Source organism: Herpailurus yagouaroundi, unplaced genomic scaffold (assembly GCF_014898765.1).
Source record: "Herpailurus yagouaroundi ecotype Mexico unplaced genomic scaffold, PumYag 29, whole genome shotgun sequence".
Classification (NCBI taxonomy): domain Eukaryota; kingdom Metazoa; phylum Chordata; class Mammalia; order Carnivora; family Felidae; genus Herpailurus; species Herpailurus yagouaroundi.
Window position 1 is genome coordinate 62,642,196 of NW_024412377.1, and position 22,460 is coordinate 62,664,655.

Below are 22,460 nucleotides of genomic sequence, written 5' to 3' on the forward strand. Positions count from 1 at the left end.
CTCCAGACATGCAGGACCCTGGGTCCTCGGCCCATCTCCACATGTGCCCAGATCAGACGTGTGGTTTTTGGGAACTCAGGCTGCCTGGCTTCCTGGATCTGACTGGGCTACAATTCAGCAGGCCCCTGCCTTACTGGATCTAATCCAGCCCCATCCACACTCCCAGAGACCCTCAGCCTCCAAGCCCCATCCTGCTGTAGGACATGTGGATCCCAAAAGGGCTTTCCCCAAAATACTCAAAGGAGAGGGATTCTCCTGGTGGGTTAAGCTTGATTTAATAGCTGATATGAAATTTCATAATTGTATGTTAGAAACGTCACAAGACCCAGGACTGACGTCCACCAGGCGCCATAGATATAGCACCTGGGGCACACAAGGCCTCAAGGGGCCAAAGAAAATGTGCTCTTTTCTTATAAAGTCATAAAAATAATCAATATAACCTACTCTGGATACTTTCATCTTTATGCCAATGCAGTCATAAAATATGACTTTTAATAGATTTTTATAGAGCCATGACCGTGAAGACAAAAGTCCCCTGGGTGCACACAAGTCACAGCGAGACCCTGACGACTGGAATGGCAGGGCAAGCTGTGGGGGAGGAGATAGAAACTGAGGATCAGAACTGGGTGGCCCAAGGTCACATGGCAACTGGCTGATGGGATTTGAAGAGAGGACACCCCGGCCTCTAAATTCCTTGTTTGTTGATTGATAGCCTTCTTTGGGTCATCTATCATGCCTCCATATTCCAGTCTTCATTGAGACCTCAGATTTCCTGGTTCCAAGGATCAGAAATTTGCTAGACATTCTCCATCCTTCCTGTGCCACCCCCCGCCCCCACCACTGCCATAGTAAACTTGCCCTTTAAACCATGGGTGTCCTAATGTGCAGAGCTGAGAGGGACATTCCCGAGGTCTGGTCCACTGGCTCCCCTTCCAGGTGGGGCCCTGAGACTCAGCCTGGGGAGTGCTGCTCATGGTGGGTTGGATGGAGCCTAGCCCTCCCCCAGCTGCCAATTTGTCACCCAGAGCTCCCCCATTCCCGCTCCCTCTCGTTTACGCTGAGCTTGAATTAGACAAGAGTCTGACATTGTCCAGATGGAAAAGTCCCCTGGTTTTTGGCTAGAAAGCTCCTTGCTCAGGGAACTGTTGGAGGCGGGCGTACTACAGCCCAAGCCCTGCTGGAAACACTCCCCCGGGTTCAGAGATCTGCTTTCTCTCCGGCCCCCACCCAGCGCCACCCACCTGTCCCGTCAGAGCAGCTGGAGCCAGTCGAGAGGCCAGGCCCTCTCCCCACTTCTGGGGCGGGGGTGAGCTAGCTGTGTCCATTCAAGGGTAGGCGCTCATCATATGCGATGGGGAGACTTCTCAGAGGCACCCGGACCCGAAGACATCTCTCTCTTGAGTGCCTAAAATCCTACCATTTGCGCTCGATTCCGAGCAGAAAGGCTGTCTACTGGGCATTTCCTTTAAAGGCAAAGAAGTGAATGAGTGTGTCAGATCATCTTTCACTGTGGCCAAGTGCCTGGGCAGCGTGGGGACGCTGAGGTTCTGGGTCTAAGGGGGAGGGGGACGGGGGACGTAAATCCCGCCTTAGCCCTATATGGCCCTTTACTGTGGACTCCTTGACCCGTCCTGTCCAGGGAGGCGGCAGAACAGAGCACTTAAGGATAGGGGCCGACCCGGGTCAGGGTCCTAGCTTTGCCACTTCTCCGCTGCTTGTATGGCCAAAAGTCCCTCTGAGCCTCCTGGCCTTTCAAATGCAAATGAAGGTTTTGGGGAGGAAATCAGAAGCATCCCTCACCAGTGTGCCCTGGCTCCTAGGAAAGGCAGAGGGCAGGGGTCCAATAGGGAAGGAGGAGGATTGAGAAGAGAGTGACCCAACCTGACAGGAAGCAGAAGGAGGAAGAGCCATGTGGTCAAAGCAGAGTGTGTGTGTGTGGGGGGGGGGGGGGGGCCATGTCTGAACATTTGTGAGTGAGGGACACTTCCTAAGCATTTGTGGAGCAGATACGAGGAGGGATTTATTTGTAGAAATGCAGACACAATAAACATTGGGGTCCCCCCGATGGTGATCTGCAGCCAGCTCACTGCTGGGCAGTGCAGCCCTTCAACCCTGCTCCCCATGCATCCTTCTTTCTGGCTCCCCTCCCTCTATGTCTTTCTCCCTATTCCTTCGCTGTCATTTCCCTTTCTGTCTTTTCAGAGCAAAATGCATCCTGGGCTGTGTTTCTGGGTGCAGTCTGTGTTCCTACTCGGTGGCCTGGCTTTTGGACACAGTGCCCTCGGGTATCTCACTGGGTTGGGTGACGCTGGGCTGAGTCGTCTCATGGAACAATATGGCCGCCAGGAGGAAGCCATCACCATCTGCATTCTACAGATGAGGAGGCCGAGGCTCAGAAAGAGGAAGCCCTCTCTCTCTCTCTTCCCAGCCCAACTCCTGAGAAGGAAGCCTGGGAACTGGGACCCATCGGGGGCCCAGGAGATGGGGAACAATCCATTCCTGCACATCTGCCAGCTGAGAGGGTAGCTTGTTAGAGGGAAAAGCAATCATCGTTGAGCCGCGAATCTCACTCAAGTTAGAGATAATAACCCCCTTTTGCAGATCTCAATTAATCTCAATTAAGTAAAATGAGTTGCCTGCAGTCACAGAGCCAGCGAAGAACAGAGCGGGGTTCTGAAGTCACATCTGTGTAATATCAGTTTGTGCTCAACAATAAGCCTGTGTTCAAATCACAGTTTTGTCCCCTTATATGCTGTGTGGCCTTGGGCAAGTCACTTGACCCCTCTGAGCCTTCGTTTCTTCATCTGTTAAGTAATTATAGTAATATTTCTGCCTTTTAAGTCTGTCAAGAGGATCAAATGAGGTAGTGTCGAAAGGGGTGTCCCAGCGTGGCCGCAGGGGACTGACGGTTGTCTCTGTCTCAGCTCGCATCAGGTGATGGTGATGAACGCGGACATCCTACAGGGACCATCTCTACTTCAGCCCCACCACAACCCAGGAGGTGCTGTTGTTCTCTCCATAGCACAGATGAGACAACTGAGGCACAGAGAGGGAGAGCCATTTGCCTAAAGGTCACATAGCTCATACGAGGCAGAAGCCTGGTTTTCCTATGTCTTTAACCCCGTGCAAAGCTTTCTTCTGGCCCCCAGTGGGATTCATCATAAGAAACTGCAAAGGAAGTTAACCTCTTCAAAAGCACAGCATCAAGAGTAGAGAGTTTCGGCCCTTTCCAAAGGCAGAGTCCCAGGCAGGCCAGTCACATATGGATGTTGCTATCAGCCAGGCGCTGTGCTAACTAACACCTGCCCTTCAGGAGCTCCCAGTGGGGTGGGGGAGCCAGAGGGAGACAATAGCAGCCTGGGAGGTAAGTGCTGGGGGCAGAGAGGCACAGGATGGGGTGTGAGGGGCAGCTGCAGGAAGCCAGGGCGGGGAGCCACAAATTCTGCCTGGGTCAGAGCCAGGCGTGTGTGTGTTGGGTTAGAGGCGTGTTGGGAGCCATGGAAAGCTATGGCGAGAAAGAAAACATGTCAGCTGAGTTGGCGGCCAGAGAGGGGAGGGCAAAAGGCACAGCAACCGCAGAGTCCACGGTGTGCTTCGGGGGCGGGGGGTGGGGCACGGGATATGCGGCCAGAGCACAGGCTGCTGGGACGTGGGTAGGGGTTGGGAGATGTGGGGGTGCTGGGGTCAGAAAGGAGTCTGGAGAGACTGGCTTCTGATCCAGGACGTCTGGGATTGAGAGCTCAGGAATCTGTTTGCAATCACCACCCGTGTGTTTCCCGTGCAGGTTGTTCGTGATTTACACTTTGGGAACCACAGGCCATATCTACACAATGAGCCCTGGGGCCATTGCCCTAGGACTGGGAAAGAAAGATCGGGTAGCTCAACAAGGAGTCAGAAAGACCTCAGTGCCGATCCAGGTCTGGCATTTGCTGGCTGTGTGCCCTTGGGCAAGTTTCTTTGCCTCTCTGGGGCTCAGGCACCTTGCTAGTAATAACTCATATTTAATTTCCAAGATGGTTATGAGACTCTGAAAATATCCTCCGACGTGGTGCCTGGCACATAGAAAGCACAAGAAACGTCATTCCTTTCTCTCTCTGTTCACAAGGTGCTTTTATCCCCTTGTGTTAACAAAATTACGGGGACCATTCGAACTAGTCAGGCTGGCCCAACCTTGTCAGAGACAGAAGCCAGTTTGAATTGGCTTAAGGGAGAATTGAAGAGGCTACTCCAAAGGGCTCAGCACCAAAGGAAGCAACATGGGCGGTAGCCAACGAACATTCTGTCTCTTCCTCCCTTTGCCCATCAGCTTTATTCTCTCCTCCGCAGCAGTGCTGTCTCCAGGAGGCCAAGGCTGAGGCTCTCAGAAGCTTCAGCTCAGCACCCCAACAGAGAGAGGCTTTCTTCTGGTGACCGTAGCTCAGTCCCAGGGCAGGACTCTGATTGGCGGTGCTGGGGTCATGTGCCCATGTCTTGGACTAATCACACAGGTCAGGGATGGAGTATTTCAAGTGGCCATGCCTACAGTGGGTTGAAGCAGGGGCCACTGTCCATGACCAGAGGGATAAGGAGCCCTCACTGGACAGAAAAAAAGCAACCAATATAGGATAATTTTATGAGAGAGGAACCTAAGCCATACAGCTAAAGGCCTAGGAAGGCCTTCCCTGTTCTCTGTAGCTATGCATCCTCAATTCTCCTTCTAGAACCAGCCCAGGTACTCCTCCTCTTGGAGGAGCACCTCGTACAGCACCTTCCACGCTTGGTCTGCTGCACCTGTGAGCTCCTCCAGGCAGGACTGGGCTCTGCACCTCTGTGGCCTGATGCCCAGCAAGGTTTTGAACCCACATCTCACACCAGCATCCGGCGTCTTCTCCACGGCCTCCATCTGAACTCACCCCTGCTCTCTGCCCAGCTGGGTCTGACTTCCCCTGGGGATGTGGATCCCCTGTCTTCTGGGGGGGGGGCAGACCCCAGCCTTTTGCTTCCTTCTGAGACCCCCAAGATCTGGCTGGAACCCCCAGGAGCTGGCATCCCAGGTCGCACGGCCATTTAGCTTGCCTGATTCTGCTTTTCCTTTTTTCCCTCACTTGCTACATTGGAGGCTACATTGGACCCTTCACAAAGCGACTGGGCTGCTCAGGGCACAAAGGGCCACAGCTATCTCCACCCGGTTAGGCTGACAACCCCTTGTCCTCCACACCCCATCCCGGAACCACCCCCCTCCCCCAACACAGGAGGCAGGGGCCACTGGCTTTCCCCAAGATGAGTGCCTGCAAACACCTTCGTCTTGTTTCATCCCAGTGGTTCATATTGCCTTACAAAGAGGAGTTCTTTCTTTTCTTTCTTTCCTTTTTTTTGGGTACTGTTTAAAAGAGAGTAATGTAAGTCTCAGATCCCCTCACATCATGTTAATGTTAAAGTAGGACTAAAAATAAATCTTGGGTTGCCATAGGAACCCTGACTGTTGCTAGGTTTAGTCTGTGGGGGATTGGGAGCCCTGCTTTTTCTGGCCCTGCTGGAAGGTGGCCTTTGCGGGCGGCAGAGCACCCAGGAGGGGCCCCGGGGCATTGCTCCCACCCACCCCCCCACCCCCCGCCCCGTCCCGGCTAATGGTGGCCTGGAAGTCAAGGCCTCTGTGTGTTGACGCCTTTGGGATCCGCCCTGGAAGGGGGACTGGGGCTCTTCAGAGCCTCCGAAGAGAAGTTTCCAACAAGGGGTGTGGAGAGGGAGAAAATCAAAGCAGGAAGAGAGAGAGGTAGAGGGAAGGAAGGAGGGAAGGACAGGGGGAGGGAATGAAGCACGCAGAGAGGGGAGCAAAGGTGTGCTGGGTGACTCTCCCTCTCTTTGCCCATCAGCTTTTGGGAGCTGGGTGCTGCGCCGGGCCATGCCAGGCGCTTTTGAACAGCGGGCTCCTCCCTTTCCATCACCTCGCTGCTGTGCAGGTGTCGGGACAGAGGCTCAGAGAGGCGAGGGAACACGCCTACGTCACCCAGCCAGCAAGAGGTGCACCTGGGACCCAGAGCACCGGCTTGAGCCCGTCCTGAGCCCGAGCCCCAAGGCTCTCCTCCCCCTCCCGCTCCCCTCCCCTCTGTGGCTGGGCCTACACACATCGGGGGGGGCCTTGGGTCACTGTGGCCCTGTTCAGCCTTGCTCTCCCAGTGGCTTTCCCTCTTCTGATTTGACCGTGCCAACAACACGGTGTGCCAACCCCTAGCTGTGCTCCGTGCATCGTGGGAAGTCCTATGTCCCTTCTCTGTTGGCCCTATTTGCTGCAAAGCATGTGGTCAGGAGGGCAGACATGAGAGTCAGGCAGAGGCGAGCTCAGATCCTCAGCACTTAGTGCTGTGTGACCTGGAGCAATCTCCTCACCTCTCTGTGCTTTAGTTTCCGCTGACACCTCCGCTGAGGGGTCACTGGGGGAATGTGTGGAGAGCGCTTATGGGCCGTGGGTCCTGGGCCTGGCATGTTGCCGAGGCGGCAGCTGCTACGATGCATCCGCTGGGCCAGCCCGTGGCACTGGCCTCTGCCCACTGGGACTATGGTCCCAGCCTGTTACCCGGCAATGCCCTGGGACACTGGAGTGCTGTGCACACGTGCCTGAGGCGGGGATTCCACACCGGCCTCACAAACGATGCTTCTCCCAGCCGGAGCACAGGCTGACTCCCCACATGCGTTTCTGGAACTGTCCAGATAGTGCCGCCCCAGGGAGCCCCTCGCAAAGAAACATCAGCCGGCGACAAGAAGAGGCTGGCTGTTGTGCAAAGGCCACCGGTCCAAGACCCCCCTCTGACCTTTTCACGAACATTTCCTGACCAGAACCCAAGTGCTGGAAACAGTGCCTGGGCTCGAGGATGTGAGGTGACCCTTCTGCCTTGTCGTCCGTGACGTGCAGAATAAACTGAACAAAGATTGTTAGAAGGGGATCTGAGAGGCCCACAAGCTCGGAGAGCTCGCTTCCAATGACGTCGCAGGGCAAAGGGGAGCAGAAGCTCTTGGAGCCACCGGGTCCGGGAGGCCTGTGCTCATGGGTTCACAGTCCTGGTGACTTTACGGGGCCTCGATGGTTCTAAAGTCAGGACACGGCAAGACCTCCTCCCAGGAGGGCAGGACAGATAAAGAAAGACTGTCATCTGAAAGTGACACCCGAAGAGGGGTTCAGGAAGGCGCTGGACAGAGAAGGAGGCGTAATGGTGAAGCAGCCAAGGAGGTTTGGGGGCTGAGGTGCAGCTTTTGGCTGGGCCGTGGGGGGGTCTCTGCCTTCTCTGTGACCAGCTGCGGCTGAGAGCTTGGGGTGGAGACCCGGGGACTGGCATGTGCAGGAGAGAACTTTGAACTACGAGAGAGAAAGAACAGAGAGGAAGACCCGATCCCAGGAGGGGTGGCCTCCCTCCGTGCTGCCCTGCTCTGCCCAAGTTTGGCCCTGAGAGGAAGCTACAGAGAGTCGGTTTTGGTTCTGAGAAGTAGAGTTGTTAAGGGGAAGTTTAAACAATACTCTTTTGGGGGCTCTGCGAGTAATATCTCATTTTATCCACATGGTATTGTAATCCCCACTCTACAGAGGGGGAGTCAGATTCAGGGAGATTAAATGACCTGTCCAAGATCGTCCAGGTAGCTAAGAGTCCATAAGCCTACGCTCTTTCTTTAAAAAAAAATTTTTTTTTAAGTTTATTTATTTATCTTGAGAGAGTGCGTGGGCGTGTGGAAGGGGCAGAGAGAGAGAGAGAGAAGGAGAGACAGAATCCCAGGCAGGCTCTGCACCATCAGCGTGGAGCCTGACACAGGGCTCAATCTCCACAACTGTGAGATCATGACCTGAGCCGAAATCAAGAGTCAGTCGTCTAACCGACTGAGCCACCCAGGCGCCCCGGCCCATGCTCTTTCTATCACCCCAATACAATACCTGTATTGCACAAGAAAGAACTTGGTAAGGGGGTCAAAGAAAAGAGAACATTCACTGAGGACCTACCATGTACCGGGTGCTTTCCTTGTTTAGTGAAGTATCATGCCCACTTTGCAGATGAGGAAATGAAGGGCTCAGGAGGCGAACGCCCTTGGGCCAAGAGGCAGAGCTGCATCCCCAGGCAGCCTCAGATCCCCAGTGCCTTGTGCATATGAGGGGCACGGCGGGTGATTGATGCATGTCTGTCTGGCAAGCCCAGAAAGGGCTTCGAGGACGCACGTCTTCAGAGCACGGAGCTGCCTACGCGGCGCTGAAGAAACCCATTAACTGACAAGATGTTGCCTAATTTTCATTCTCATATCCTAATCTAAGGTCCCAACCTTCAGGCTCATCAAATGAAATGGAAATAATTAGTGCAATCCACCGCAATTGTTTCCCAGCTTCATATTCTGCCTGGAACCTGTGGGGGGAAATACAACTGCGTTTGAAACCACAACATGAAAGAAGGTGTTGAGGCCAGACAGCTCAAGTGTGGGAAGAGAAGGTCCCTCTCCCAGACCAACCAGAGCCTAAGAAGAAGGTCTGGAGGCACGTGGGTTTCCCAGACGAGATTCCCAACAAGTGAGGCTAAATGAGGGTGGGCTGAGAGTGACTGCCGCAGAGGGGCTCCCTCTGAAGCCCTTCACATCCCGGGGGAGCTGGGCAGAGCCAGAGACTGAATCAAATGAAATCAGCCCGACAAAATTGATTGAAATTTCCGTTCTTATAATGTATTGTTCATCCTACTAGCCCCCCCGAGACGCCTTCAGAAAAGGCTTCGTGGTCAAAGAACGTTGGGAAGAAACGCGTGCAAGTCATGGGGCTCCAGCTAATGACGACTCTGGGAGACGCAGGAGCCACTTTATTTAACCTGGACTGTTCTGCACGGAGCACAGAGCCTGCTGCTTTTTCTGTGGCTACTCACATCCCACTGCACAGTCTTGGGCAGAACTCTGGGGTTGGTGTTCCTGGATTAAAACGGTGACAAGGAGGCAAAAGAGGAAAGATTTCTTTCTTGTAGTTAAGGGTGAGGTAGTCACATGTAGTCCAAGTAAGGCTATATCTAACTCTGCCTCCACTTAGCCAGAAACAAGTCCAAGCTGCTTCGTGCTCATTCACTCAGCAAACAATTTGTGAGCACCTACTGTGTGCGAAGCACTGTTCTAGGCACTGGGTACATCAGGGCACAAAACAACGAAAGTTTCTGTCCTAGAGGAACTTCCGTTCTGGGGGAGAGGCCTGTCCCCTCCTCCTTCCACAGCCGAGTGCTATGTGACCCACCACCTGTCCTTGTGGCCACTGCCGATTGGGCCAGGAAGGGACACCTGATGCAGGAGAATGAATCCAGAAGCTGAGTGGGGCCAATCATTTTCAGGACACAGGCCTCAGAATGAGACTGCCCGGGTTCAAATACTGACTTCCCTCATTCAAATGCTAAGAGACCCTAGGCAAGTTACTTAACCACTCTGAGCTTCTATTCCCTTCCATGATGAAGATAATAATATAACTCACCTTGTAGCGTTATTTTAAAGATTAAATGAGAAAGCCCACTTAAAGGCCTTAGACCAGTCAGTGCCCAGCACACAACTGGGACACCCACGTTTGCTGTTGGGTGCAAATTCCTGCTTCCAAGTATGAAGAGAATGGATTCGTTGGCTGGGCCTGGGCGCCCTGTACGGTTTAGGAACAAAAGGTGCCACTTGGGACCCTGAGGAGAGAACAGAGGGAGCTAATCCCCAAGGCGAATCAGAGAATGCTGCAGATGGGCTGAGAGAGGTGAGCTGAGATGAGAGAACAGAAACTGTGGCCACCTTCGTATCTGACAACTTTGCAGCTTGGTGGCCCCTGGTCCTGTGTCCCCTGTTGTCCCCCAGCTTCCGACGAATTCCCATCATCCTGACTGGTTTTTGGTTCCTGAGAAGCAAGCAATCCCTGACCCAGCTAAAGTGTCTTGAAAATCCTGCTCAAGAACGTGGCCAGTCAGGGAAGGGGAGAGTTGTTTACAGCCAACCCAAACTGGGGAACACGTGGGGCTCTCTTTGCCTGGCCTCCCCTCTCTGCTTGGAACCCTGTCGTCCCCGCTCTTCGAGAAGGAAAAGGAAGAAGACATTTGGAAGGTAGAAGAGGCCAGAGCGTGTAATCAAGGGGGATCCAAAGGCCCTTCCCTCCCAGTCCCCTGCCAGACCTGAGGGAATTGGTGGCTAATTAGCAGGTCCCCAGAACTGCTTCCTGTGATTCTTCAAGGCTGACAGGGTCACTCGTGGGAGCAGAAGACATCTGCTGTTTCTTCCCCTGCTGGAGACTAAGTCCCTATCCAGCTAAAGAGAAGCCTGGAAACATTCCAGAAAAGCCCCCCTCTGTTCCCTTTTCCTGGAGGGAGAGCTGATGAGGCTGTGCCCTCGACTGGCCCTCTGACCAGCATTTCCGGCCCTGAGAGGCCTGAGCAGTGTTGGTGCTTGGAGAGGTGGAGAGGGCTAGCTGGGTGGCACAGGGGTGTGACAGTGCCGGAGTGGGGAGGCCAGGGCAGCAAGATCCCCGGATGTCGTTGTGCAGGGCGGGCAGGGGAGGGGACCCAGAAAATGGCTTGGAATAGACAGTGGCCTTGGATGCTGGGCCACGGAGTTGGGAACCACTGACAGTCTTGAAGGGGGATGTGGCAGTGTGACTTGTGTTTTAGGGAGATTATGCTGGAAGCAGAGTGAAGGATGACCAATGACAAGGGGTGGTTGGGTCACAAGGAGCAAGAAGCCAGATGGGACACAGAGAAGAACGACTTTGTATGACGGAGACATATTTATTCCTTCAACAAATACTCCCTGCACATCTGGGCTGAGCCCTTAGCAGATTCACTTCAAGCTTCAGCCTTTCCTCCTTCTCCTCCCGCTCCTTCTCTTTCTCCTCCTTTAAAAACCTGGGGGCATCTGGCTGGCTTAGTCAGTGGAGCATATGACTCTTAATCTCAGGGTCATGAGTTCGAGCCCCACGTTGCATGTCGAGATTACTTTAAAAAAAAAAATCATAAAAAAAAAAAGAGAAGACATTCAGCCCTTTCTAATACTCAAGTAAGACAACTCCAAAAGCTGCTGTAACAAATTGCCAAAAACCAGGTGCCTGACAACAATGAAAGTTCATTCTGTCACAATCCCAGAGGCCAGAAATCTGAGGTCAACATGTCCACAGGGCCGTGCCCTCTCTGAAGGCTCTAGGAGAGCCTTCTTCCTTGCCTTTCTCTTAGCCTCTGTTGCTGCTGGCAATCCTTGGAGCTCCACGGCTTGTCAACGTATTGCTCTAACGTCTGCCTCCAGTCACATGGCATTCTTCCTGCGTGCGTTTCTGCGTCTTCTTTCTTCTTATAAGGACACCAGTCACATTGGATTAGGCCTCATCCTAAGCGAACACGACCTCATCTTAACTCGATTCCTTCTGAAAAGATCATTGTTTCCAAATAAGATCGCAATACCAGGTACCAAGGGGTTAGGGTGCCAACATATCAAGCCAACCCACAGCACTCATTACAGGAAAAAAAAAAAAAAAAAGAAAAAGGAAATATAGGTAAGTGATAAGTAAATAGATAACATCATTAAAAATTTGCATCGCATCTGACATCCTGGGCCGTCTCCTTCGAGATGTTCTTCCCTCTATCAAAAACACGTTACCGGGGCGCCTGGGTGGCATAGTCGGTTAAGCGTCCGACTTCAGCCAGGTCACGATCTCACGGTCCGTGAGTTCGAGCCCCGCGTCAGGCTCTGGGCTGATGGCTCGGAGCCTGGAGCCTGTTTCCGATTCTGTGTCTCCCTCTCTCTCTGGCCCTCCCCCTGTTCATGCCCTGTCTCTCTCTATCCCAAAAATAAATAAACGTTGAAAAAAAAATTAAAAAAAACAAAACAAAACACGTTACCGGTTTTGCAAAAACGTAGTTGTCCTGCAGGCACCGTGGGGATGTGCTCATTTCATCTGACGGTGCCTGTCCTAATCACTGTTTGTCGTGTCCTGGATTAGACCTGCCCTGTTACAGCTGGGAATCTACTGCCTACGTTTCCTTCCGGATGCAGAAAATAATAATGACGCGGTCACAGCTGCAGCTGTAGAGTTTGTGGGGTCACCGCAACAGCCGGGCAGGTCCACATGCCTCTCATGTTAACGTGAGCCTCATGACCACTCTGTGAGGTCAGTATTATTGGCCCGCCTTGGAGATGAAGAAATCAATTCCGTGGGGTTGACTACCTTGCCTCAGGTCCACACAGCCAGTGACCAGTCCACCTGGGTTTTGCACCCAGGCCTATCTGACACGCTGATACTTGAAGTTGCCTCTTTCAACGGAGCTTTTAGGCGTTATGATGTCAGGGGTGCTATTAGGATTCACCTTGCACGTCTTGAGGGACGTGCCCGAGGGAGCATTGGCCAGGCAAAGAAGCAGTGGAGGATATGGTAGATGCGAGGACGTAAAAGCTTGACCGACTCGTCCCAGGAGGGAAAAGATGTGCTGTTTGCTGTGGTGTGGCCCGACGGGCAGGGCGTGGCAGGGAGAGGTCAGCTGGGCCTTGTCCGGAGAGCAACAGGGAGCCCCTGAAAATGTGTCAGCGGGGAGGCAGCCTGTGCTTTTGAGAGTTCATTCCGGCTGCAGGGTGGAGGAGGGATGGAGAAGGCGGGCCGGGACCTCGGCCAGGGAGAAAGGGGGCAGGGGGAAGAGGGGAAGCAGGGGTGGAGAAGGCAGAGTCAGGCCTAGGGGAGCAACAGCAGCTCCCTGAGTCTTTGGAGGAAGCTGAGGTGTGAGCTGGGCCTTCGGTGGGGGGAGGGGGTGGGGGAGCCAGGGAGACCCAGCCCACAGCCGCCCAGTGGGGATCTCCCACCATCCTTTCTTTTTCTTGGCAGGAGACCTCCCAGGGGGCATCAGGCTAAGCCTCAGGCCCCACTGGTGATAAGCCCGGCCCTTGGCCACAGGAAAGCAGAGAGCTAAGTGGTGTGGGGGGGTGTACTGAAAACACAGGATTAAACACTTAGGACCTGACATAAAGCTGCCCTTCGGAAGCTGGGAGACCGGGATCAGGCTCTGCCTTCTGCTCAGGAAGCCGAGAATGGAGGAAACACCGACTCCTCAGGGTGCTGCAAGCAGGCTCGCCCCTATCCCTTAAGCAGGCTGCTGCCCAGGGTCTGTCCCTCTTCTTCTGGCACCCCTCGATCTGTCCCCCTATGTAGTTCTTCCGACGTCCCACCCCGCCACAAACACCTGCCCTTGCCTACCTCTTAGGCTTGGAAGTGCACACACCCGCCAACGGGACCGTCCACCCTCGGGAGGATGGACGCGGGCCGTCCGTGTAGGCCCTGGAAGGGTGGCAGAGAGGTCTGGGGTGCCAGGTATCCGGGTGGGCTCATAAGGAGGGCTGCGAGCTCCGGGTTTCTGGCTTGGCCAGCTGAAAGGACAGTGCCGCTCCTGGGTGTCGCAATCTGGGAAGAGGCCGTCAGGGCGGGGGAAGTGACAAATGACGATCTTGGTTTAGGCAGGTTGTCCTGAGGGGCTCGTTTGTGGATGGGGGAGGCTCCAGGGCCGGATTGAGTGGAGTTCACCAGACCAGGCTTAGCTACAGGCCCCGAGAGGGACCCCCGGCTGCTGACAAGCACCACCCCAGAGAAACAAAGGATTCGTTCCAAGCTCCTGGGCTGGGTGGGGTCCTTCCCTCTCAGGCTGCCAATTGTAGCCACGGGGTTTGAAGTATGGTTGGACGGCCAGCAGGCCTCCTCCGCTGCATCCCCTTGCCGGACTGCCCTGTGGAAGGCCTCTGGGGGGCTGGGCCTTCCAGGAAGAGGAAAAAACAAGATGTCTTAGTCAGCTCCAAGGTCAGGGTAGTGTTCTAAGGTGGAAGAGGAGACGAAGGCAAATATTAAACCTGGACAGGCCAGTGCGCAAAGAACTAGGGACGTTGACGGATTGATTGTGGTAAAATATGCAAAACAACAAGAAAATTGCCGTTTAACCATTTTAAAGCGTGCAATTCAGCGGCAATAAGTCCACGTGCAGTGTTGTGCGACCATCACCTCCGTCTAGTCCCGGAGCTTTTCGTAATGCCAAATGGAAACCCTATAAGCCGCTACTGATTGAGGGCCTACTATGGGCTTCACACTTATTAGCTCAGCTAATCCTCCTCGTGGCTTTGAGAGGAACCCATTTTACAGATGAGGAAGATGAGGCCCAGTAAGTTGCCCAAAGCCACACGGGTGATACGCGCCCGAGGCAGGTTTGTGGAGCTCCGGAGCTCACCACAAAGGGAGAGCAGAGGGAGGGTGTTGACACATGAGGGGACAGGTGGGACAGCTAGTCAGCTGCCAGCTCTGTTCTCTGGGGGTGCGGCTGGACTGATTCAGACACAAGCCCCAGAGATGGTCATGAGGAGCTGTGCTATACTGGGCAACTGTCTAGATAAACAAGGGCATCCGGCCTCGGGGGCAGGGCCCGGCTTGGGAGGCGAGGGAGCATGGCATGATGTTGGGGCTTCTCACCTATTGAGGGTAACCCCAATTAGGGGCTGGCAGTATGGACCAGGATCCTGTCCCCCAGGGGAGGGCACTGGCCCCAGCTGAGCAGAAGGCCAGGGTCGCAGCTAAGCAGGAATCACGAACCCCCTGACTGAGGGCGTGCAGCGGGGGGGCAGGTTGAAGGTTTGAGGGAGAGGGTAGGGAGCGGGTCAGGACAGAGGGGACCTAGGTGCCAGGCTAAGGGCTAATTGACAGCTGCCAGGAAGAGGTGAGGCCTCGACTCCAGATCCCAAACCACCCTTGACAGGAGCCTCAGTCTAGGGCAGCACGTCCCCATGGCCCTCAGATCTGTGTCTCCAGTCGACGCTGAAATTCAGGCTCAAGACTCTATGGATGCAAAGGCTTCAAACATGCTTGTCCAGCAGAAAAACAGAACATTGTTCACTCTTCTTCCCTCATTCTCTCTTTCCTCTACGTGTGTGTGCATCCGAACACACACAGATGTAAAAATGCAATTTTCGTATACGTCCAGTTGGCACTGGCACCTGCCTTTTTTTTTTTTTTTTCCTCCACTCAGAAATGTCATGGAAGTTTTCCCAAGGCGTTTAATACACCATCTTTGTTAAAGGCCACACAGCATATCGTTGTGTGGCTGCCTCTTATTGTATGTAACCTGGAGGTGGTCATTTGGCAGCGTCTGGGGACAGTGCCAAGTTGTCACAACGTGGAGGGAGTGGGGTACTCCCACTGGCAACTACTGAGTAAACGTCAGGGATGTCGCCAAATATCTCGCAATGCACGGGAACAGCACCCCCTCCCCCATCGTGACGGAGAATTTTCTGTTCCTGAAGGCCAGTAGTGGTGAGGTTGAGAACCTTTGGCCTAACCAATCTCTACCAAGTAGTATTTAGGTCACATCCAGCGATTTTGTTATTACAATGTTGCCATCAACACCCTTTTGACGTACAACTGATCCTTATTATTCACAGATCCCGTATTTTCGAATTCACCTGCTCACTGACATTTACTTCTAACCTCAAAATCTAGGCCCGTGGCACTTGCATGGTCCGAGGACATGCACGGAGCCGCAAAAATGTTAGCCGCTGGACACACATGTTCCCAGCTGAGGCCAAAGTGACACTGCTGTCCTGTTTCGGCTCTTAGCCTATGAACAGGTGTCGTGTTTGCGGTTTATTTCGTGCCAAGTTTTCCACCTTTTTATGCTTTTTGTTTGCGCTTTTGCTGTCTCAAATGGCCCCTCAGCACGGTGCTGGAGTGCCGTCTACGGCTCCAAAGTGCATGGAGGCTGGGATGCGCCTTATGGAGAAAATACACGTGTTGGATAAGCTTCGTTCGGGAATGAATTAAAGTGCAGTCAGCCGTGCGCTCGAAGTTGACGAATTAGCAACGTACATTAAATAAGGTGTCTTTAAACAGAAACATCCATAAAGTAAGGTTATGTATTAATGGGTCTTAAAAAATATTGTGACCAGAGGCTCCCAGGACCCTTAGCCCTGCGTTTCCCCTAGGAGGACTGGTTCAGCATTCATTAACCCAGTGTTCATGGAGACTTCATAGAACATCAACTTCTGTGAATAATGAGAATCAACTCATGACTGTTTTGTATGCATATCCTGGAGGTGTGATGGCTTGTTCAAAGGGTGTGGCCCTTTGGAGGTTTTTTGTTTTTTGTTTTTTTTTCCCTTCATCTTGACTGAGGTATAATTACAAATAAATATTGGATAGTTAATTTACAGTTTGATGATTTTGATAGACATACATTGTGCAATAATCGCTACAATCTAGTTAACATATTCATTTTCTCACATAGGTATCTTCTGGTGTGATCTCTGCTTAAGACCTGCTCATGGCAAATTTCAACTATATGCTATCGTTAACTATAGTCACCATGTTGCACGTTCTCTCTCCTGCACTTACCTACCCTGCATACTTGAAACTTTATACCCCTTGACCAACACCTTCTCATTTCTACTGCCTCCATCCCCTGGCAACCGCATTCTACTCTCTGCTTCCACGAGTTGGACAATTTTAGATTTCACATATGAGCGAGATCATGTAGTATTTGTCTTTCGGGCTGGCTTATTTCACTTAGCATTACATCCTCCAAGTTCATCCATGTTGTTGCAAATGGCAAGATTTCCCTCTTTGTAAAGGCTAATATTCCATGCTATAAATATATATCGTACTTTATCCATTCATCCATTGATGGACATTTAGGTTGTTTCCACATCTTGGCTGTTGTGAATAATGCTACCATGATGGGTGCCTAGATCTCTATGAGATATTGATTTTATTTCCTTCAGATATATACCCAGAAGTAGGATTGCTGCATCATAAGGTCCTTCTATGTTTAATTCTTTTAGGAAGCTCCATACTGTTTTCCATAATGGCTTTACCCATTTATATTCCAACCAACAGGACACAGGGGTTTCCTTTTCTCCACATTCTTACCAATTCTGTTATCTTTTGTCTTTTTTGATAATAGCCATTCTAACAGGATGAAAGAAAATAAAAACTACATAATTGTCTCAGCAGATGAAAAAATTCAACATCCATTCATGATAAAAACCCTCAACAGAGTAAGTATAGAAGGAACTTACCTCAACACAATAAAGGCCATATATTAAAAGCCCACAGCTAACATCATAACCAGTGGGAGAAGATTGAAACCTTTCCGTCTAAGGTCAAGTATAAGGCAAGGATGCTCACTCTCACCACCTCTATTCAACATAGTACTGGAAGTCCTAGCCAGGGCAATCAGACAAGAAAAAGAAATAAAATGTATTCAAATAGGAACAGAATAAGTTAAATTATCTCATGTTGCTGATGACATGACCATGTATGTAGAAAACTCTAAAGACTCAATCAGAAAAACCTGCTAGAGCTGATAAGCTGGTAAAGTTGCAGGATACAAAACTAACATACAAAAATCAGTTATGTTTCTATATAAAAACAACAAACTATCTGAAATGAAAAGCAGCAAAAAGAATAAAATGCTTAGGAATAAAGTTAACCAAAAAGATGAAATACCTATACACTGAAAAACTCCAAAACAATGATGAAGGAAATGAAAAAAAGACACAGGTAAGTAAAAGACATCCCACGTTCACAGATTGGAAAGATCTAATGTTGTTGAAGTGTCCCTACTGCCCACGGTGATGTACAGAGTGAATGCAATCCCTATCAAAATCCCAATGGCATTTTTACAGAAATATAAAAAGAATTATAAAATTCATATGAACCACAAAAGACCTCAGATCGTCAGAGCAACTTGAGCAAGAAGAACAAAGCTGGACATACCATACTTCTTGATTTCAAACTATATTACAAAGCTCTGATAAACAGTATGGCACTGGCATTAAAATCAAGTACATAGAATAACAAGTAATGGAATAAAAGCCCAGAAATAGATCCACGCATCTACATTCAACTGATCTTTGGCAAGAGTGCCATGAACATACAATGGGGAAAGACAACCCAAAAAATGGTACTGGGGGAAAACTGGATATCCATATTCAGAAGAATGAAATTTGGCCCTTATACCACCTACAAAAATCAATTCAAAATGGCTTAAAAACCTAAAGAACCAGGGGTACCTGGGTGGCTCAGTCAGTTAAGCATCTGACTTTTGATTTCAGCTCAGGTCATGATCTCATGGTTCATGGAATCAAGCCCTGCATCAGGCTCCATGCTGGCAGTGGGGAGCTTGCTTGAGATTCTCTTGCTCCCTCTCTTTATGCTCCTCACCCCCCTCAAAATAAACATTTTTAAAAAACAGGGAGCCTGGGTGGCTGAGTTGGTTAAGCATCCGACTTCAGCTCAGGTCGTGATCTCATGGCTAGTGAATTTGGGCCCTGTGCTGACAGCCGAGAGCCTGGAACCTGTTTCAGATTCTGTGTCTCCCTCTCTCTCTACCCTTCCCCTGCTCATACTCTGTGTGTGTCTCTCTCTCAAAAATAAACACTAAAAAAAAAAAAAAAAAAAAAAAAGGAAAAAATCCAACAACTTAAAGAACTGAAACCGTAAAAACACTACAAGAAAACATAGCAGAAGAAAACATAGGGAAAAGCTTGTTGACATTGGTCTGGGCAATGATTTTTTGGATATGAAATGAACTGCATAGGCAGCTAAAGCTAGATGCTTCTGCACAGAAAGGAAACAGTCAACAGACTGAAAAGACAGCCTATGGAATAAGGGAAGATGCTTGCAAACCATGTATCTGATAAGGGGTTAATATCCAAAATACGTAAGGAAATCACACAACTCAATAAGGGGGGGGGGGTGGGAATCCAAAAGCAATTTTAAAATTGGGCAAAGGACCCGAATAGACAACTTTTCCAAAGAAGACACACAAATGGGTCAACAGGTATAGGGAAAGGTGCTTACTACTGGGAAATACAAATCAAAACCACAATGAGCTATCACCTCACACCTGTTACAGTGGCCATGACCTAAAAGACAAGAATAACAAGTGTTGGTGAGGATGTGGAGAACAGGGAATGCTTGCACGCTGTTGGTGGGAATGTAAGTTGGTGGTGTAGCCACCATGGAAAGCAGTGTGGAGTTTCTTCAAAGAAATTAAAAATAGAACCACTATATGAGCCAGGAATCCCACTTCTGGGTATACATCCAAAGGAAATGCAATCACTATCTCAAAGAGATACCCCACCCCCATGTTCACTGCAGCATCACTCACAATGGTCAAGATATAGAAACAGCCTAGGTGCCCATCATTTACTGGGTAAAGGAAATGCGAGATAGGATTTCTTATCCACTCCATCCGTTGCATTAAGAAGTGTCCCCGTCATTGCCCCCAACGGACCTGATTCATTTAGACTTTTTTAAAGACGATTTTAATCTTTTTCTCAAAGGGATATTTGTTCACATTATCTTTTGAAAAAGATTTTAATGTTTATTTTTGAGAGAGAGTGGGGGACGGGCAGGGAGAGGGGGAATAGTGGATCCCAAGCAGGTGCTGCGCTGACAGCAGAGAGCCCCATGTGGGGTTTGAACTCACGAACCGTGAAATCATGACGTGAGCCAAAATCAGAGGCTTAACCAACTGAGCCACCCAGGCGCCCCCCCACCTTGTCTTATTACTAGTAGATGGCCTGACAAAACTCATCTATGCGTGTGTTAATTCTAAACACTGGTATTGAGGCCACTTAGAAATAGTTTCTTTCGGGCACCTGGGTGGCTCAGTCAGTCAAGCACCTGACTTCAGCTCAGGTCACGATCTCACAGTTTGTGAGTTCGAGCCCTGCATTCATTCTGCACTGACTGACAGTCCCAAGGCTGCTTGGGATTCTCTCCCTCTCTCTCTCTCTCTCTCTCTCTCTCTCTCTCTCGACGTTAGTTGATTCTGGTCTTTCACTGTTATAGTTAGTGCTACTATAAATTGTCTTACAGATGCAATTTTATGCATTTATCCGATTATTTCTAAAAGTAGAATTTACTGTGTCTAACTTTGAAGCAATGGCCAACAATAAAAAAAAAATCACATCCTCATAAAAATTTGATTTCTGACTGTGGTTGACAACTAAAGCAATCTGGCTGCCCAGGGTCTTCCCGGGGATGATCACAGCTGCCAGAGGCCTGCTCCTTCTAGAAGCTGGTTCCTTGTGATCTTTCCTGGCTCTTGCTCCATTTGTGAGACCTGCCTGCTTTTGCAGGTTCCGAGTTTGCAAGCTCTGATCTTAATCTCTGCTGATTTGATGGCTTTACAATGACATCTGGTTGAAATTTTAATTTACATCTACAAAATTATTAGTGTAATGGATGCTGTCTTCATGCTTTTATTAGCCATTTGGGGTGTCTTATTCTGTGACTTGCCTGTTCATGTTCTTTGCTCTGTTTTCTTTTGGGTTGTCTGTAAGAGCTCTTTATCTATTTAAAGCTAAAAGAAAAAAGCATCTCTGGCCAAAATTAGCCTGACTGGGACATCAGACAAATATTGGCTGCCTCGGGCATACCCAGGAGGCTTCTGAAGTTGTCTGAGCCCCACAGTTAAGGAGCAGGAACTGACAGATGGGCAAGCAGGTGAGTAGTCTGTCACTCCATTAGCTGTACCTGGACATGACTTGAGCTGGAAAGGATACACAGACTGAAGGCAGAATTTCAGAATAATACTATTTTGGGTCAATCTCCTGCCCCTTGATATGACCGTTGTTTTACAGCCCATGGAGGGACACTGGTCCAATGGGTCTCGGTTTCAATCCCAGCTGCACTGCCTCCTAGCTGTGTGACGTTAGTTGAGTTACTTTGCTTCTCTGAGCTTTTCTCTGCTCCCTTATGCTGCCTTGAGGTCTTTCTACGGCCAGAAGACTTGGAGGAACAGCAGATCCTTACAGCCATAGTCTCAAAGTAAGAAAGAAAAAGTCCTGTATCGGGAGAAATGAGTTTGAAAGTGTAGTCTGAACCCTGACATTTCCTATCTCTGGGCCTCAGTTTCTCCATCTGTAAATGAGGGTCTTGGTTGCCACGATGTTCCAAAATGATTAAAAACTGTCTTTGGCTGCTGTATCTTGAATTCCTGGTTGAATCCATCACTTAGATTGGATTCATTCAGTTCAGTTCGGTTTATTTCACCTTGGTGTAGATCAGTAACTAAGACCGGAGTCCCTTTGATGCACCAGGCCCAAGATAGGTCAGTGGCTTTAGAAGAAGCAGAAAAGGTGGGGTCCCTGCCCCCACGGCACCCACAGCTGGACCAAGGAAAATGAACAGGTTGTAAATTTCTGGGGCTAAGGAGGTATGTCCTTACCACGGAGGAGCCGTGGTGGGGGAAGAGACTTCCTGGAGCAGGAGCCGTCTGGACTCAAGAATAAGAACGAGTCAGAGACCCTCGGAAGGGGAACAACACGGGCAAAGGCTCAGCAGTGAGACAAAGCCAGGAGTGAACAGGGGCGGGAGCTTGGGATGGGCGACAGCCACAGAGGTCTTTGCAAAGATGTTAAGGAACCTGGGCTTCCTTCTGGGCAGGGAGAAAGGTTTTAGTCAGAGGACTGATAAGGTCAGATCTGCATCTTCCAAATGGCACTCTGGCTGCAGAGAGGATGCTGAGGGTGGGCTGGAGGGAGGGAGGCTAGTGAGGAGGTGAGTGGGGATGGAGAGAGGAAGTTGTTGGAGGAAGGTCCTGGAGGCCAAATGGTGGCTTGGAGGTGGGATGATAGAGAGAGGAAGGCAAGACAGGTGGCAGCCAGCTTCCTTCTCCAGGCGGGGCATGTGAAAGCAGCTTCGGAGAGAGGCAGACAGCCTGGCGAATGGGGTGGCTGAGGACATTCGGTGGGAATGACCATCTGATGCCCTGGAGGACAGACTCAAAAGCAGATTCTGTCATTCACGTTGTGGCTTAGCCAGTGGGTGAAATAGACCAAGAGCGCTGCCCTCAGCGAGGCTCGGTGCAAATGTGGGAGACCAGCAATCGTGGACAGAAAATGTCTGAGTCTATCGGAATGTGGAAGGTACTAGAGAGAGAAGAAGGCAGAGGCGGGGGCAGTGGGGAGGGGGCTGCCAGGCTAGAGGAGGGGTGGTCATCCTACATGGGGAGGCCAGGGAGGATCTCACTGGGAAGGAGACTTGGGAAAAACCTGTCCGTTTGTCCTTGCATCCATCTGTCCTTCCACTGATATGTGCAGCGATGGCCAGGGAGGGGCAGCTAAGGAGGCCGCTGCAGAACTCACCCTGGGACCCACCAGGGGCATACATTCTCTGAGGGTGAGTCTAAGGAGAAGAGGGGACCAGGCCCCTGGCCAGGGAAGTGGGGGGGGGGCAGAGTAGGGAAACTCCAAAGCTAACAGCATCCCCCAAGAGCTTGCTTTTGGGAATCACCAAACACTACCAAAAAAAAAAAAGCAGGACAGCTGTTGTTTTACTCGGGATTATTTTTCTATTTATAAATGTATAAATCAGGTCTTCTTTTCAACTTTATTTCAAAGGCCATCTTTCCCCAGTGCTCCAGCCCTGGCTCCTGATCCTGTCCCCTCCCTGTGGCCTGACTGGCCTCTCCCTTTTATCGTTCTTAGAATGGCTG

The 22,460-nt window shown here is 50.8% G+C and overlaps 1 long non-coding RNA gene across 1 annotated transcript; it reads right to left on the bottom strand.

The window, feature by feature from the left end:
- Positions 1–10,710: 10,710 nt before the first annotated feature.
- On the bottom strand, positions 10,711–13,857 carry LOC121011074 (uncharacterized). Its single transcript, XR_005781478.1, has 2 exons — positions 13,178–13,857; positions 10,711–11,359 (listed from the first exon to the last, which is right to left on the bottom strand). It is a non-coding gene; the product is annotated as an uncharacterized LOC121011074 (long non-coding RNA).
- Between the last annotated feature and the right edge of the window lie 8,603 nt (positions 13,858–22,460).